This window comes from Penaeus monodon, chromosome 30, assembly GCF_015228065.2.
Source record: "Penaeus monodon isolate SGIC_2016 chromosome 30, NSTDA_Pmon_1, whole genome shotgun sequence".
NCBI classification, from domain to species: Eukaryota; Metazoa; Arthropoda; class Malacostraca; order Decapoda; family Penaeidae; genus Penaeus; species Penaeus monodon.
In genome coordinates this window covers 34,156,493-34,157,116 of record NC_051415.1, presented here as the reverse complement: position 1 = coordinate 34,157,116, position 624 = coordinate 34,156,493, and positions in this window count along the sequence as shown.

Genomic DNA, 624 nt, shown 5'->3' with positions numbered 1-624 from the left:
CATCTGATCACTTGATTATCAATTTATGCACAAATTTGTTTAATTAATGTATTCACCTAATACTCATCTACATATTTTTTTTATATATATTGTTTATATATCTTATTGTTATTATTCTAAATATAGTGAAATATTCCAAAATGATATATACATCTGCATCATTGGAATTTGTAGAATGCAATATTTGCAATATATTTTTGCCTCGTCATTATCCTGTTTATTTCTAATATGATTTGGCTTAATCATGAAGAAAAGAAAGAGATTTATTTCCCCTAAATTAGTTTATAAATACAATAGTATACAATAAATATAAGTTTATAAGTTAAATATAAGTTTATAAATACAATATAAATATAAGTTTATAAGTTAAATATAACTTTATAAATACAATATAAATATAAGTTTATAAATACAATATAAATACATGTTTATAAATACAATAATATACAATAGATACAAAAATATCTATGGCAAGAACAGTGAAAATGGAAACGTATTTTTTTTTTTTTTATCAAATTTTTTTATTCACTCAGGTTCGGCGGTGAAATGGGACGCCTGAAAAGTGAGACGTTGTCATTAAGGGTGCACAGTGTTGGCAGAGGTGTTGGGGAAGAGGTGGCAGTA